This window comes from Pomacea canaliculata, linkage group LG14, assembly GCF_003073045.1.
Source record: "Pomacea canaliculata isolate SZHN2017 linkage group LG14, ASM307304v1, whole genome shotgun sequence".
NCBI classification, from domain to species: domain Eukaryota; kingdom Metazoa; phylum Mollusca; class Gastropoda; order Architaenioglossa; family Ampullariidae; genus Pomacea; species Pomacea canaliculata.
In genome coordinates, this window is record NC_037603.1 from 9495012 (window position 1) to 9511305 (window position 16294).

General features: G+C 48.9%; 1 pseudogene; it reads right to left on the reverse strand.

Moving 5' to 3' along the window:
- Positions 1-222: 222 nt before the first annotated feature.
- Positions 223-9873, reverse strand: LOC112555308 (annotated as a pseudogene).
- Between the last annotated feature and the right edge of the window lie 6421 nt (positions 9874-16294).

Consider the following 16294-nt stretch of genomic DNA (forward strand, 5'->3'; position numbering starts at 1 on the left):
GCTGGCCTGGGGACGACTGACTGTTCGGGGTAGCCATTACAAGCCTCTTGTACCCGGGGTAAGTGCTTGGGAATCAACATTCCTCAGCTTGTGTCACATTTGTCTACGTGTGTGAAGAGCTGCATTGTATGTAGTTACTTCCCCTCGACACTCCCCCCATCCTGTCAGCCAACAGGAGAACAGCTCTGCACCGTTCTGTCACGAATCACAGAACACAACAAATATGTTTACAGAGAATAAATTCAGTTTACAATGTCATGCGTTTGATTTTCTCACAAGTACAGTCCTTCCTACAGGGAGAGGTATAAACAGGTCTTCTAAGCTTAAAGCAACCCAGCTACTTAGTTGATGGTGAAGACAGTTCAACATTCACACTGGACACAGTCACCATCTGGTCTCACACTGCTTGTAGTCGGACTTCCACAGAGAGACAGACGTCTGTCCTTCCTGTCCTCTACATCACAGCTTGTCCTGTGCGGCTGGTCAATCCAAACCTAAAGAAACGTATTCGTCCTGACAAATGTAAGGACTCCGTTGTCAGCAGTTAACCGTCTACATGGACTGACAGCAGATAGGTTCTGACACAGCAGGCGCCATTGTTTGTAAAGTAGTTTGCACTATAACAAAGCCTTCAGGCAATGAGCGGGCGGCAGGCTGCAGCGTCCACTCATCAACATGGCGATGCCCAGTCCATTACAAACAATTAAGGGGAATACTGGCTACGAGTGTCATTTGCAGGCGTTGGAGGAAGCACAGCTGCCATCACCACTGGTCTATGTCTAAAATCGATTCCAGTAAATTAGGGGATTTCCGCATGACTGCTCTCTTCTATCACTTCATTTTTCGCCTGGAATGTCTTACTGGTCGTTTGCTATTCCGTCTGGATTAAAGCTGGAATTAATTCTGTCAGTGCCAGTGCTGACGGCAGTCTTGCTGTCACCCCCACTCCTGGCCCCCCTCCGCCGCTGGGCCCAGTTCTCCACGTCCTGGATGGTGGTGGGCAGCGCCATCTTGTGTGTCTCCGGCAGGAACAGCACGTCCACAGCCCCCACCAGCGTCATGACGGCGAACAGGGTCATCGGCAGGTTGGACAAACTCTTGCTCTGCAACCAACAAGACACATGACATCTTCACTTTCAACAAGCAGGACACACGTTTTCGAGACGAAGTCCCATGATGCATCACGAGCCTCACTCATTACGTAGTGTAACGTCCACCTGACGTCAGGTCACCTGCCAAGTGCTTGTACCTGGAGACTTACCTGACACAGTCGAGGCATTGAGAGAATTGTAAGCTGCTGCCATTTATCTTGAGGTTTCCAAGCTCACAGATAGTCTTTGTGGTGTGTCGGAACCTTTGGCTTTGACAAATGTGTGTTATTCGATATTTTAGAGAGACAGAGACAGGGAGACAGAGTTTGTGTGTGAGTGTGTGTGTGTCTTACCGCGTAAACAATCTGGGGAGCGGCAATGCTGCCAATGTTCTCAAAGAAGGAGCACAGACCCACAGCGTGGTTTCTGGAATGACACGACACGTTAAGTGACAGTCATGGCATATGACAACACAGGAAACAACACATCATATGACAAAGCATGACACGTCATATGTCATAGCATGACACATTATATGTCAGAACATGACACGTCATATGTCAGAACATGACACATTATATGACAAAGCATGACACGTCATATGTCAGAACATGATACGTCATGTCACAACACGACGCACCAAGCACTACGACAACCACCAAGAGAGATGAACGTCCAAGACACACTATTACAAGAATAGTGTCATGTCTGACCTTTGCTCCCTGTGCATCTCAACTCTCGTGTGAGTTGCCCTCACTTCCCGTCCTCACCGAGACTGTCAGCCACCTTCCTGGAAATGACGTCCACGATGTTCTCTCTACTGACTCTCTACTGTGGCGGCAAAACCTCCGGCGCCGGGGCACGTGACAGTCGGAATGCCAGAGGTCACGAGTTGTAACCCCTGCAGGCGCCAGAGGTCAACGTCCTCCAACAGTTGGCACAACAATGGCGGCGTGTAACGGTTTGCTGTCAACTGCTCCGTTAAACACGTCTTTTTCTCAGGAGGTAAAAACTGATTCGAAGCCTGGTAGATGTTTCCCTGGGACACCGAGCCGGACAAGTGGTTGCCGCAAGGGTGAACATGAAAGAGCCTGACCTTTAACCTTTAATCTTGAAAGCGTGGCGGTCAGCACTGACGAGCCCACTGCCAGTCGGAGGACCACTTGAAAGTCTGATCACTCGGTCATCGCCGAGGGCTGAGTCTTTGAACGTCGCATGGTGCTGCTCTCTTCTTTCACTGCTTGAATGGACCTTGATTTTCATTCCCATTAGCCACCATCGCTCCTCCCAGTATCCCCCCTACACACACACATACACACATACACAAGCACACACACACGTAGACAAACACACAAACGCACACACATACACAAACACACACACACGTACACAAATACACACATATACACAAACACACAAACACAAACACACACACACACTTTCGCACCACTTCCCTGCTTATCCTACTCTCCGCATTTCTCACGCTTGAGGTGGAGCTCAATAAAATAATAACGATAAACATGTGACACGGGCAGATAGTTCCGATCTCAATCTTCAGACGTGAATACCGCGAAAATCGTTTTACCCACTCGTCCCATGCACCCCTCCCACCCTCCCACCCCATCAGCGCTCACCCGATCCTCCGGCGTCCATCTCGTGTATCGATTTCATTTCCAACAACATCGCCTTTAATAGCCAGACACGACATGACGGACGAGTTCTGCGCAACTTCCTGTGCGCATGAAGCGACTAATCACCGGGCCAGTCAGCATGACGAGCGAGGTGCCCGGATCATCCCTGACCTCTGAACCTCTGCAGCAGGAGAGGAAGGAGAGGATAGCGGCGATAATTCTACTTTCCGATCCTGGTGGTAATGTTCTGACCCTCGTGAGGCGGGGAACCTGTGTACACGATCGCCTTCCTCAGGGGATTCTCTAGTCCAGGGGAATATCGCACTTCCCGTCCTGTGCCTGTATGTAGCGAGTCACCTCATACTCTGTCCCTTGTCTCATACCCTGTCCCTCGTGTCATACCCTGTCCTTTATATGTAGCGAGTCACCTCATACCCTGTCCCTTGTGTGCAACAAGTCAAAGTCCTGTTGCTATAGAGACCGATATATCACTGCTGTATTTGTGACTACAAAGGTGTCGAGCTCTTCGGTCCTGTCAAAGTCCGCCAGGTGTAAGTGTAAACACGATGACGTCACTCTCACACCTGCTAGTGCAGCGAAAGAAATAAATATGGCGTCCTGTGGAAGATAACTGTAAATGTTTGAAAGAGCATCTTTGCTGGACCAGCTGGTTCCTTGGCCACTTGGTTGTGTACAGGAGTAGGGAGGTCAGGGGTCACAGAACAGGGCATTAACCTCACCTGACCCAGGAAGCGAGGAATCCGACAAAAGAGACAAAGGGTGTGTAGCAAGTGCGTGTCACGTGAATGTCCCGTGGCCGGCCAAGAGAGAGAGAGACTGACCTGATGGATGTCGGGAAGATCTCCGAGCCGTACAGGTAGAGGGCGGAGTAGGAGCCTGTGATGCCGAACTTGCCGATCATCACCAGCGTCGTCTTCAAGGCGCTCAGGTCGCGTCCGTCGTCTGCAAACACGCCGACGATAGAATTAAACATCAATCTCCATCTTTGTACATAGACATGTTTCCTCCCTTTTGGATGTTTTTTGTTTAGTAGTTAAGTTGTGTTTCACTGTCCTCTCTGTAGACTGAGGGCAGGGTGTAAACAAACACAACTTTGTGTCATTCTCACTCTCGTAAGTAAAGATTTGTCATTTGTCTCTCTCTCTCTCCCTCCACTTCTCTACTTTCATTGCACTTTGTGAACAATCCCAAGCTATGAAGAGGGAGTTATTCTTGCCCCTAGGGTATCTTTTTTGAGGGGAGGACGCTTACTACTCCACTGGGGGTGGGAGGACCTCCGTCCCTCTCGCCAACCCTCCATAGAGTCAGACACCCGACACCTGAGTCCACTGGGCAAGTTCGCTGCGTCATACAGGTATCACACATTCACACTGGTTCACATCTTTATGGAACAACGTAAGTACATCGGTGTGTATAAAGTGTATACTAAAGTACATCGGTGTGTATTAAGGTGTGGGAAGTGTCTCGGTAACAGTCAGTCCCTGGCCTGACATGTCAAGGCTGTGTTAACTGTTGTGGTTGTGGTTGTGGCTTTTGTCATTCACACCTCGTTACCCCGCACACGATTTGTCTGTGAGGCTGGTCATCTCTTACCTACCTCTCGCCGTTAGTTAGAGGCTGTGCTGTGCATTAATTAGAGGCCGTGTTTAATTAGAGGCTGTGCTGTGTTTAATTAGAGGCTGTGCTGTGCATGGGAGCTAACTGCAGGCGGAAGTGAATGCAGCAGGGCTTTGGGAGAAAATAGTTGTCTCCCTTTGCCCCGTTGTGTTAATGTGTTTCACGTGATTCTCTTGGAAACAAAGAAAGACATTGATTGCTACTTATATATAAATTTTACACTCACTTCCTTCTGTAAGCTGTTCCATGTGGAGATGTAAAGAGAGAGAGAGAAAACGAGCTACGCAAATGCGGCACAAGGGACACAATCCAGTCTCATATATTCTGAGAGGAGTTGTCAGTTCTCCGTGACCCTTGACCGCCATCCAATGGCTCAGGACCACGTGTCACTATGGTTACAGAGAGAGACCAAGTAAACACCTGCGTGCTCTCACCTGTCTGCTGTGGGGTGAAGATGAAGGCGATGTTGGCGACGGCGCAGACGATCAGAAACACGCAGATTGGCAGCCGGCGTCCGACACTGAAACACAAGGACATGTCGGCCAGTCACGTGACAGCCGGCTGTTCAGCTGACAAGCCTCATTGTTAACTCATCTTCCACGTTAACCTGGTAACTTGCCAACGAGAAAATAAATTATGATGAGGGAGATAGCCGCGACGGCATGAACAGCAGCAACAACAACACAGTGCACCTGACTGTCACGTGCCTGTCACCTGTCACCTGGCTTATCATCTGGGTGCTGCCCACCACGTACTGATTACAGCGCAAATATTTCACGTGACGACTCACCGGCGGTTGCAGATGATGCAGATGATGTATGCAGGGACCTCGACAGCACCGCTGATGAAGAAGTTGAGGAACCTGTCTCCGTTGAGCGAGGGCATGCCGAACGAGATGCCAAAGTAGGCCAGGCTGTTCACCAAGCTGTGACATACAGTAGAGTGTCACAAATAACACTGTGACATACAGTAGAGCGTGACAAACAGAACTGTGACATACAATAGAGGGTGACATACAGCACTGTGACATACAGTAAAGTGTCACAAACAACATTGTGACGTACAGTAGAGCGTGACAAGCAACACTGTCTCGAACAGAATGCGTCACAAACAACACTGGCACAAAAACAGTGTTACACAGAGACTTTGTCACAAACCTCTGTGGCATACAGTAAAGCATCACAAACAGGACTGTGACGTACAGAATGCGTCACAAACAACACTGTGACACAAAAAGTGTTGCACAGAGACTTTGTCACAAACAGGACTGTGATGTCGACATAGAGCGCTGAGTGAGAGAAAGAGAAGGAAGATGTCCGACAGATAGCATGTAACGTAAGATTGGGACAAGCGGCAGCCACATTGTGACACGAACAGCGAGGTCTCGTGACCAACACCAGCTGCTCTACAACTACAACACACACAGTGCAGACAGCCTTGACCAACACGACCACGTGGTGCTCACAAGTCGTACGGTGTTATCTGTCATCGCCACTGTCAGTAGTGTTGTCACCAACCGCGACTGACATTTCTGACATCAAGTCTCTTGTCATGTTTACAAAAGTCTGGCAGTCAGCTACTCGAGAGGTCATGAACTCACTATAAATAGAACATCAAGATGGAATACATTCGGATTCTGGAGTCTTAAAGAGGTGTAGAAGTGTGTAGGATGACGTGTCCACAGCCGCTGGCTTCACGAGGTCGTCGGTGCTGTGAGTCTCTTTGTCGGCAACAACTTCAAAGGACATCTGTCGGGCCGCGGAGTCTTTGAAGGCTGCCAGAGTCTGGTCCAGGTCGTCGATTGGCGGCAAGAGGTTCACGCGGAGGACCCTGACGATGAGTTCTTTGGCTCGAGACACCTTTCCTGTCACCAACAGCCACGTGAGTGACTCTGGCAGCAGCCTGCAACAGTTGGCGTCGCCATAGTTACGTGTGTTACGTCACATCTACACACACAACGGTTATTGCGGATATTTACGTGATTTTGACGTCTTCGTGTTGCGGCCCTATGCTCCTGGAGGAGTGACAAGGTCTAAAGTATGTATTCATACTCTGAGTACTGAGTTCAACATTCCTGCATCGCGTCACTGAGTACTCAGAAGTGAGCCTCAGCATCGTGCTTCACTCAAGACTGAAATAGCAAATACTTCGTGAGCTTCATTATTTGTAATTAGTGTAGTTGTAGTTGATTGCTCAACAGTGAGCTGTCGACCTTCGCCCTTTGTGCAGTGAGTACCGGACACTGAACACGTCATCAGGGATCTTCATACGGAGGTTGAATGTCATCTGTCTCCAAGACATGAACTCACGCAAGTCTCTACACAACTACTCACGACTTCAGTGAGAGCTGCCTTATAGCTGACAACAACTTGTGTGCATTTAGTACTGAAGTCAATTTGTAACGATAATTATAAAATGTCCATTCCACTAATTGTGTCATTAAGAAAACAAACCTACATTGACGACACTCCCTGGACAGACACCAACAACGCCACGTGGCTCTGACAGTCTCTGGACATGGCATGACATGACACTGACCTTCTGTGAATACACACTGACAGCACTACACTGTGTGCTTCCTCCTCTCCCCTCCACACACACACTCACACACACACGCACACACACACACACACTCACTCACACACTCACACTCACACACACACACTGACTAGGAGGTGATGCTGACCAGAAGTAGGCGATGGTGAGGACTTGCGGTAGAGACACCAGTAGCTGCAGGTAGCGCCACTCCCGCACCAAGTAAGCGAAAAGGGAGAGAACCATGATGCCTCCGGCCCAGAAGAACTGCAGACTCAGGGCAGGCAACTCTCGTGTGTCCATCGCAAAGGTCTCCACGATGAGCACGTAGGCACACAGGGCGATGGTCTACAACAGGACACAGTCACACACACTGAACATCGCACGTCACACAAAGACTGAACATCGCACGTCACACAAGGACTGAGGCAGGTTGAGCCATGTGAAGTGAACTGTACAACTGACGACAAGGGACCTGCTTTAAGATGTGAGATTTTAATTTGGAGCAGTGTGGACAGAGGGAGTAGTCCTCTGTCTATTGCATTGCTACTCACACTTTACTGAGTAGTGAGTTTAGTGAGTTACAGCTCGTAGGTTTGTTCTTGAGTAAGGAAGGCTTACAGTCTGTGTACTTCAGTAATAAAAGCCTACAGTCTAAGTCTGTACTAGAATAATGAAGGCTGACAGTCTATGTCTGTACTTAACAGTCTATGTCTGTACTTGAGTAATGAAGGCTCACAGTCTATGTCTGTACTTAAGTAAGGAAGGCTTACAGTCTGTGTACTTCAGTAATAAAAGCCTACAGTCTAAGTCTGTACTAGAATAATGAAGGCTGACAGTCTATGTCTGTACTTAACAGTCTATGTCTGTACTTGAGTAATGAAGGCTCACAGTCTATGTCTGTACTTAAGTAAGGAAGGCTTACAGTCTGTGTACTTCAGTAATAAAAGCCTACAGTCTAAGTCTGTACTAGAATAATGAAGGCTGACAGTCTATGTCTGTACTTAACAGTCTATGTCTGTACTTGAGTAATGAAGGCTCACAGTCTATGTCTGTACTTAAGTAAGGAAGGCTTACAGTCTGTGTCTGTACTTAACAGTCTATGTCTGTACTCAAGTAATGAAGGCTTACAGTCTCACCATGTTTGTGATGCCGATGAAGAATTGAAGGACGACAAAGGGGATGATTGACGGCATCCAAGCCAGACAGATGCCGACGACAGCCTGCACCCACAGACAAGCCAGCAGCACAGTCTTGCGACCCCAGCGGTCAGACAGAGGGGTCAGGAAGATGGTGCCGCAGGTGGTCCCCACCATGTACATTGTGGACGACAGCTCCACCAGGTAGTCGTCTCCGCACACCAGATTCCACTGCGGCACAATCATCACGACCTCAGGTCATTACGCCACTGTCACGTCACTGCACCATCACGTCATCGTCACGTTGTAACGTTACAACCTCCTTCCACGTCCAGCACCTACGTCGCGCCTACCCCATGTCCCCACACGTGACGTCACATTGTCCACCGCTGTGTCACTGTGTCACTGTGCTGTGTCACTGTTCCTACAGCTTGTGTCGGGTACTTACGTCTGACACGATCGACGTTCCGCCCTCGTCCTCCCATAGATACGTCCACCCATACTGGCACTGGACAGTGTTGTTGCTAGGCAACTCCTTCTCGCTTCCTGGCCGCTCATACATGACGCAGCTGGACCAGTCCCGACCCCCCGAGTCCGTATCCTCCATGGGAAGGGACTGGTTGAGAGTGTGGTTGGCGGCAGGTGTGCAGTGGTGTGGGGGGGTCCACCCGGTGAACATGGTGATGAAGACGTGCCAGGAGCCCCGCATGTTCACCAGTCCCAGCGCCAAGTACACGAGTACCTGGAACTTACCGTACCCGCCCAGCTGACCCAGGATGTCCTCCGGGTCCATCTCCTGTACGTCTGCTGAAAAACAGAGTCTGCAGGCTTCACCATGCGACACATCCGGTCATTTACTCGGCCTGACATTGCCGGCCACCCAGAGTAACACTCAGGTAGAGAAAGTGCTGATCAGCACACACTGAAGTACCTGGTCATGGTGGCGTACTTTGAAAAATAACAGAAAGTTGAATCTGACTTAAGAATAAAAATCTTTAGCACATGTAACACCCGCTTTTCTGCCCCTCCTTCACTCCTGTCCCTCCACTGACCTGTCTGCTAAAGTAACAAACGTGAGAGACTAGAGGCGGCGAGCCACTGACCTGACTGCATTCAGAAATGGCTTCTAGGGTCATGGGTTAAAGGTTAACATGATGAAGTGACACCTCGAGTTGGAGTAAAAGTATTCAGTCAGAGCAGAGAACTGGCTGTCTTATCAAGATGCACTTTTACTAATGTTTAGCAGTGGCATAGCACACCTGGACAGCACGACAGGTAAGATATGGAAGTATCACTTGAGAGATGTTTACACTTAGTGCTGCTTGCTGTAAAACTGTCTCGCTGTGCACACAGCTGTGTGTGTGTGGTGTGTGTGTGTGTGTGAGAGTGTGTGTGTGGTGTGCGTGTGTGTGTGTTCGGCGGCGAGGACTCAAGGCAAGCACGCACAAGTGTACCTCCGTGTCTGTCCGTTACATTTGTAATTATGAAGCCCAGTGTGATAGTCTGTCATCATCTCGCCTCTAGCGTGTGACGATACAAGCCGAGAGGTCACTGGTACACCTGGTGCATAACCTCGGGATATGTACATCACCTCGGTGTATATATATACACATCACACGGAATAATATATATATACATCACCACGGTATATGTACATCACCTCGGTGTGTACGTGCACGTGTACAGGGTGTACCTCTGACCTCTGACCTCTGTCCTGGGCCCCAAGTAGTCGCTGGCAGCGAGATGCGTGTCAAACAGCCCTTAGGAGCAGGCTGTACGGAGGAAAACGCTTTTTCCTTTTTCATGCGTTGCCTACTTTATTCCTCCAGTGCACTTGGTCTTTCACCGGGTTTGCTATTCACCTGTGTGGTTTCAGCAACGATCACAGTGTGGCCGCAGTAGTTCCGGGAAGACAAAGAGTTTGAGGAGATGACAGAGGAATCCTGGCTGTTCATTGGTGTTATACCGGAGGTACAGTATTAGCTGTCACTGGAGGGCTCTGTGTCTGGATGCACACCACCCCAGCTACTCCTTGCACCTCACGCACCACATCCGGGTATGTAGTAGACTGTGATTGTATTGTGGTGCGAACACGTGAGCAGGTACACACACTGGGTGCACTGGGCCGACAGTCGTACGTGGAAATAACACTCGACACACACACAATGTGTAAACAAACAAACACACACAATGTCAACAGTAACGACTGTAAACAAACAAACACACACAATGTCAACAGCAACGACTGTAAACAAACAAACACACACAATGTCAACAGTAACGACTGTAAACACACACACACAGATCAGTGGAGGTTTGTCTCGACTGTCCACCACCTGTGTACCAACTACCATCCCCCTCTCTAACCGTTGCTCACTTTACTGTCCTGTGCGCACCCTGCGTGACAACAAGTGTGACAACTATTTGCCGGAGATGAAAGTGTGACAGCTTCGTGACATGTCGTCTGCTAGCATCACTGACAATGAGTACTTACCTGTGTAAGTGTTCAGTTCATACCTGTGTCGGTGGTGGCCGGTGCTGTGGCAGTTGTCTACACCCGAGTCAGCAGTCTGTGTGACCTGCTGGGTGAGACTGTGAGGCAAAGTGCGGGTCGGCGCCCTGTCATCCCGTGGGTGAGCAGGTCCTTGAGACTGGGGCCTGCAGCAGATAAACAACACCGAGTGCGCAGCCGCCGGGTGCTCGCCGTCAGTCGCTGTGACCTGTCGTCTGCTGTCGTGAGGACCTACACAATATACGACATAAGCTCCTCCTCACACTTTCCCTACACATCCCACTCGGCGTGGACAAGATTTACAATGTCAGAGATTGCGACCACCTGATGAAAGACGACAGCGACGATCGATGAAGTTGAAATGATGATGTGGACGGCGCGTTATTTCAAGCGACTCCTGTGTCTCCTGGTCCGGTGATCACAGGGAGGTAGACTGGCTTGGTCGTCTGTATATTGCTGTGTGTTGGTGTACATTGCAGGATGTAGGTATGTTTCTATATATATATATACACGTCAATACGCCACGTGTTACTATGGTAACACAGTGCAAGTTGTTACCACAACATCTGTTATTATGATAAGCCAGTGCAACTTGTTCGTCAGACCAGTTCGTGTCACGTGCTTACAGGCATTGGCTTCAAGCGCCAGTTTCTTGAGTCACGAATCATCACTTGGTTTGGTTTATTTAGCAGGAAAGTGCTTCCACCTCGCTGCGAGTTCGCACTATGGGGGAAGAGGGAGAGAAGGAGGAAACCAGAGTACCTGCAGAAAACCCCCTACAGGTGTCACATTCAGAGTGTCCCGAGACGAGATCTGAACCCTGAGCCTCTGACTGCAGCGGTGACAAGCGAGTGTTTTACCCACTGCACTACCGCGTGCCCCGAGTCCTCAGTTTTCTGCCAGTGACATCCTCCACTCTCCTCCACACCTTGCCATACTCTGGTCCTTTTGTCCTGGTCTACCACACACGGCTCTCGTGGTTGTCAAGTTGTACTTTGATAGAAAATGTTGAATGTTTTGTTGACAATAAATTATGGATGTGTGAAGTGTGATGTGTGAACTAGTGACAACCACAGCAAGCAGCTTGTGAGACCTCTTCACCCACCCCGGACACAAGACGAATGATACCCTTACACGTTTCCCTCTGTCCTCCCTGTGGTGTAGGCCCTTCAAATCACACGAGTGTACATGTAGATATATATGTGTGTCAACGTTTGACCTAGTTTGACAAGGTTTCGTTTAATAACCACCGTGTTCGTGTGAAAACTTTGTCACACTTGGTCAAACCTTCGTCCATATTCCAAGATATTGACTACCTCATTGTCATTTTTATATTTATTTCCTTGTATTTATTATTACAATTCTTTCTTCTTGCTCTCCAAAGAAAACTAGACACGTGAGTTTCGAGGTCACTCACCTGACAGGTAGGTCAAGGTCAACAACAGCTGACGTCACCGTAAAGGTGAGCAGGAGACAGACGAGTTACTTAGGTGTGGTGGACAGGGACCGAGGCTACCCCCTCCCCTCTACACGGGTGTCCTGATGAGGAGAGGCGGCTACTGAGGGACGAGGTCAGCCAGGTACAGGTGTCCTGATGGGGAGGGTGAAGGTAGGACGAGGTGACCCTGGTCACGTGTCCTGATACAGCGGGGGCGTGCAGCAGAGGTCAACCATGACTACCAGAGCTTTGAACCTTTATCGTGGCTTTACTAGCGTGTATTGATATACAATGACAGTGTGTTGGTGTCAACTGTTTGCGGTGGGCCGGGTAACATCCACGTTCCTCCTACCACAAAATTAAAAATCAAGCACAAAATAAGGAGAAAGAAATACAGTCGTCAGTATACCGTCAAAGCGAAGTACCAAGTGCCAAGTACCAAGTACTAAGTGCTAAGTGCACAGACTGCTAGTACAAGTGGTTGAGGCCTGTATGATGTACTAACTGTGGGGACTGTAATATTAAGAGCTAAGTGCTAAGTGCCAAGTACTAAGTGCTAAGTGCTAAGTGCTAAGTGCACAGACTGCTAGTACAAGTGGTTGAGGCCTGTACGGTGCACTAACCCCGCTTTGTATCTTGTTTGAACTCCTCCCACTAAACAACATTCAAGCCGCTAATTTAAAATGAAGTCCTCACTGAAATACGCTCTCGTGCTACCTGTACAGGTGTGAATACAGACAGGGGGATGTGTGCATTTAGTTCCTTGCCGACTCAAGGTAAACAAACATGTGTTAATATTGTCCTGATTCTCAATTCTGATTTCACTGCAAAGGTCTGTGACCCCGACAACCCCCTCCCCGACACGGCCTGGTGACGTCACTATGGAGGGGATGATTAGTACACATTACATTACGGTATGTCACAAACATCATGTATTTACTGAATAATTGTTAACCTGATCTCACCTTTAATTCAACTATATTGCAGGTGTTGTTAGCTGAGCTATTTACAGTTTTCAAAAGCAAAGCACGACTGCCATACACGCTCTCACTCTAGCCTGTAACTCCCGATGTCTTTCAAAACTTTCGAAGCTTTTTTTAATCTCCTGAAAGAAAAGAAACGACAGTTTGGCCGCCACGTCATCTCTGTCATCATGTCTACACAACTGTAGTGATTTCATTTAGAAATTCTTCTTGTGACCAGGAGGCCCACAAAGCCTCGTTTTGGAAAGCCGGAAGAGCCGCTCGTGACTCAGTTCCTAAGTGGAGGAAGAGACGAAAGACGCCTCGTGCCCAGTCTTCTGTAGGACTGAGAGGCGAGGTTAGTAGGGGCGCACTCGCTACTGCGATCACTCATTCCATGTGCACGTGATTCCATGCACTCTGCACGTGATTCCATGTTCTGTGCACGTGATTCCATGTGGTGTGCACGTGACCAAGTCCGCTGGCCGTGTTCATCGTGTCCACGTCGCCCAGTCAAGCTAATGTCGAGATGTCTTTCTATAAATTCTGTGTTATCAGGCTAGAACATTGACAAAGAACCACTCACGATACTAACCCTGTAAAGTAAATAAAGTGAATGATGTTCAATCATCTTAGTCATCCTGTGACTTTGCTGAAGTAGTGTTGACACAGCTGTGGACTACTTACTGGAGCACCAGCTCCCCCATGTCAGTCAGCATACAGACCTGTTCACACAACTGAAACTACTTTAATTACAGTGACCACCCACATATATGTCACCCACAGTGGTGATGTTTCTACCTTAACTCTACTGGACCTGTCTGCTGCATTTGACACCATGGACCACTCTCTGCTCCTTCATACACTACAGACCCTGTAGGGGGTTTCTGGACCTGCACTAGCGGGGTTCAACTCCTGTCTCACTGACAGAACGCAGACTGTGTGTTGGTGGTCAAACATCTCGCCCTACTCCACTTTCTTGTGGCGGCCCTCAAGGCTCAGCACTCGGCCCACTTCTGTATATTGTGTATATGAAGCCACTTTCATCTTGCATCCTGTCTCACAAGGTTTCTCATCCATCACATGCTGATGACACACAACTGTACAGCTCCAGTCCACTGGCTGAGTCTCACTCTGCACCCAGCGCCATTCAAGTCTGTGTCGGCGATGACAATGACAATATGGTAAATAACAGACTGATGATAAGCCGGAAGCCGTACTTTGCTTTACAAGAAACCAACTTTCACTCGTCAGTCCGCCACACGCATGAAGGTGGGCGACACCAGCATCACATGTACACCGTCAGGGGGCGTTCACTGTCACTGCAGACATGACTCTTGATGTACACGTCACAGCTGTCTGTCAGTCTGTCTATTATGTTAGACAAGTTACAGCTGTCTGTCACTCTGTCTATTATGAGCTACACAAGATCAGCGCCATCTGTCACATTCTGTTTACGCGCTACCAACACTCGTGTTTGTGTGTTTGTTTGTTTTATCCAGACTTGATTACTGCAACTCCTTGCTTGCTGGCTGCCCTGTATACCTCCTTCACAAACTCCTTGCTTGCTGGCTGCCCTGTATACCTCCTTCACACACTCCTTGCTTGCTGGCTGCTCTATATACGTCCTTCACAAACTCCAGAAAGTACAGAAGTCCGCTGCACGTCTGGTGCTTAGAGCAGGACACGTGACCACGCCCGTTTCCTTCGTTGTCTACACTGGCTTCCCACCCGTTGTCGCGTCCAGTACAAACTGTCCGTGTTGTGTTGTAATGTCTTTACTGACACCTGCCCTGATTATTTCTCTCAACTGCTCTTCCCTTACATCCCAGCTACACAACTCCGCTCGTCGTCTGATGATCGTCTCTTACTCTTCCTGTCACCACAACAACAACATGTGGCCACAGGATGTTTAGTTATTGTGCAGCCAAACAGTGGAACTCATCCTTTGTCACTACTTTCCGCTTTTTTCTTCTTCCCTGATCGTCTTTCTCTCTAGAAACGATCCCCTCAGTCCTCGTCACTTGGCTGCTCTCTACTGTATTTGTCGTCCATTCCTCTGTTGGTGTTGTTTATTCTTCTGTCCTTCGTATGCTGTCCATGTGTCATTCTCTCTGTCAGCGCCACGCCATGCTCATTACGGGTGTGAGTGTGAGCTGTGCAAATGTTGGACACCACCCTGCAGCCCGCCAAACACTTGTACTTGCCGACCGCTGCATCCTCATCCTCACCATTCCTGTTGAAACTATGGGAGGTGGCGCCGTCTGCTGGAGAACGCTGGCTGCAAGTCGCAGTCTGGCTCTTACCCATCTGCGGGTAAATTAACCTGCCCTATTACCCTCATTACCCTCATTATGACCATGACTTGACCCCCTGGCACCGTCCTCCCCACTCATCCTGCACGCGAGCCGACCCCAGGAAACCGCGGTGTGCGTCAGTCTGACGTCACTTCCCCCGCGCGCGTGAGAAACCATCAACTGCCGGCACGCTTCCCACACGAAGTACTCCTTCCAAAAAAAATTTAAAAAAAAGGAACCCAACAAAAACAAAAAACGAAAACAAATAAAAAGTAAGAAGAAAGACAAAATAACTGAAAAGACAGAGGAACTCATGTTGTTTCCTGTCTCAGGAGAAACAAGCTGGTGTCGCACGTGGTGTCGCACGTGGTGTCTCAGACACAGCAAAACCGTCACACGATCTCGAGAAAGGAACATTGGGGCGATAATTACAGGTACAAATGACCAACAGGTAGCACAATAATAATCAACCTTGTGGACCTCCACAACCTATCTACAGACCATGGTAATCCTTGCAGATATTCCAGACACCATGAGCAGATCCTTGCAACCCTTGAAGACCCTAGACCCTCCAGACCCACACACACACGTCACTGAAATCCCTGCTAATCCCCAGACCCACACACGTCACTGAAATCCCTGCTAATCACCACAAGCTCACCAGTGACGTGTGAGATGTTTTCCCTGTGGCGACCATTGCTGGTTGCTGACTGTCACTGTGGAGGACCACCTGCCAGGTGGAGGGATGCCAGGGAGGATAGAGCTCGTGATGTGCGGCATTGCTGTCTTTCAACAACTGAAATATTTCATGAAAAGAAACCCTGGCGATTGAATACAGACAAGATCCCTCTGTGGATGTGGAATATAAACTAGATGAGCGGGAGATGGGAGGAATATGAACAAGATGAGCGGGAGATGGGAGGTGTAGCAAGACTCGACGTTGAGCGAGGTTACGAAGAGAATGTACTGAACCTTACAACAACAAAATACTACAAAATTAAATTTAACAGTTGAGAGACACGGGAAACTTTTAGTTTCACATTATTACAGC